This window comes from Gavialis gangeticus, unplaced genomic scaffold (assembly GCF_001723915.1).
Source record: "Gavialis gangeticus isolate Ggan-Ray unplaced genomic scaffold, GavGan_comp1, whole genome shotgun sequence".
NCBI lineage: Eukaryota > Metazoa > Chordata > Crocodylia > Gavialidae > Gavialis > Gavialis gangeticus.
Genome location: NW_017729033.1, coordinates 73,266,709 through 73,269,029, shown reverse-complemented (window position 1 = coordinate 73,269,029; position 2,321 = coordinate 73,266,709).

Here is a 2,321-nt window from a genome sequence, read left to right as displayed (position 1 = left end):
ACAACAGGATGCAGTACAAGGACAAATGCAGAGTGCTGCACCTAGGGCACAATCATATCCAGGACACCTACTGGCTGGTAAGTGACCCTCTCAGCAGCACAGAGGCGGAAAGGGATCTCGGAGTCATAGTGGACTCCAAGATGAACATGAGTCGTTGGTGACAAAATCAACAGCAAAGCTAACCACACTTTATCATGCATCAGCAGATGCATGACAAATAGAACCAAAGAGGTGATACTTCCTCTCTACACGGCATTGGTCAGACTGCAGTTGGAGTACTGTATCCAGTTTTGGGCGCCATACTTCAAGAAGGATTTTGATAGACTCGAGGGTCCAGAGGAGGGCCACTCGTATGGTTAGGGGCTTACAGGACAAGCCCTATGAGGACAGACTGAGGGACCTGAACTTCTTCAGCCTCTGCAGGAGAAGGCTGAGAGGTGATCTTGTGACTGCATACAAATTCCTTAGGGGAACACAACAAAGGATCGGAGATGCTCTGTTCACTAGGGTGCCTCTTGGGGTAACAGGGAAAAATGGTCACAAAGTGACAGAGAGCAAATTTAGGCTAGATATCAGGAAAAACTTCTTCATGGTAAGGGTGGCCAAAATTTGGAATGGGCTTCCAAGGGAGGTGGTGCCCTCCCCTACCTTGGGGGTCTTTAAGAGAAGGCTGGATAGGCATCTGGCTGGGGTCATCTGACCCCCACACTCTTTCCTGCCTAGGCAGGGGCTCAGACTTGATGATCTGTTGAGGTCCCTTCTGACCCTAGCATCTACGAATCCTTGCTGGGAATCTAGCCACAGGGAACTGTGCAAGAGGTGCACTCCTGGATTGGGAAGTTGAAAATTGAAATGGCTGCTAGGTAATCCTTGGCTATCACCAGAGTAAGTAGGATATACCTGACGAAACAAAGGTTTCTGGGTAGATGATCCCAGAGGAAGATCTAGAGGGGGAATTGTAGTGTAGTTGCAACTCCCCCTGCATCCCCCTTCACCCTGTTTAGACCACTCTGCAGGAGCAACAGCAAGGGACATTTTTTATTTTTAACTGTCTCCAAGCAGGTAAGAATTCCCCTCCCTTTCCCTCAGTGCTCAGCAGCTGCACACCCATTCCCTTTCCACTCCCCCTCCACCATGCTCTTCACTGCCATTCTCCCCTGCTGACCTTGGGGATGCAGGAGCTCTAGAGCTGCTCCTGCCCCACTCCAGCCAGGCTGCATGGGTAGCCAGATTCATCAAGGGACTGTGGCAGTGTCATCCACAGGTGGGTTCCCACTCCCTGCCCAGTCTAGCCCACCACCAGCCTAGGAGCTGGCTCAGGGAAGAAAAGTACACCTGCTGTTGCCATCACTGGGGGTTGGGAGCATGTTTTTAGCTAACTTCAGGCACTTAAAAAAAAACAAAACTACAGCTGCTGCTCCTGCAGTATGGTCTGTCTCTTCCACGACCTAAAGGGGAGGGGAGTTCAGGATGAGTGGTTGCTCCTCAAGGAACCAATCCTGGATGCACAAGCTAAGTCTATTTAGTCTTGGAGGAAAGGCAGCAGAAGGGCACAGCAGCCCCCTTGGCTCTGCAGGGAACTAGCAGACAACTAATGCCCAGGAAAAAGCCATTTTGCTAAATGGGTACTTTGCACTGGTTTTTCACCAAGGGATGCACCTGCCCATTACAGGACAGGAACGCCTGGGTGAAGGTGATTCCTTACTTTCCATCAATACTGACCTCGTGAAGGAACACCTTTAGAGGCTGGATACCTTCAAGTCAGCCGACCCTGACGGTTTACACCTGAGGGTACTTAAGGAGCTGGCGAGCATCTTAGCCCAGCCCCTGGCACGGATCTTTGAGAACAACTGGTGCTCTGGTGAAGTGACTGATGATTGGAAGAAGGCCAATGTAGTGCCTATCTTCAAGAAGGGGAGGCAAGTGGATCTGACAAACTACAGGCCTATCAGCCTGACGTCTATCCTGGGGAAGGTCTTAGAAAAGATTATCAAAGAGGGCATTCTTAACAGACTGGCCAATGGCAGCATCTTGAGGGATAGCCAGCACAGGTTTGTTGCGGGTAGGTCTTGCTTGACCAATCTTATTTCCTTTTACAACCTAGTGACCTATCACCTGGACAAGGGAGAAGAGATTGATGTCATATATCTCAACTTCAGAAAAGCCTTTGATCTGGTATCCCATGATCACCTCTTGGCAAAACTGGCCAACTGCGGCCTCGGCTTCACCACAATCCACTGGCTGGGGAATTGGCTCCATGGTTGGACCTAGAGAGTGGTGGTTGATGGAAGTCAATCGTCATGATGTCCTGTGACCAGTGG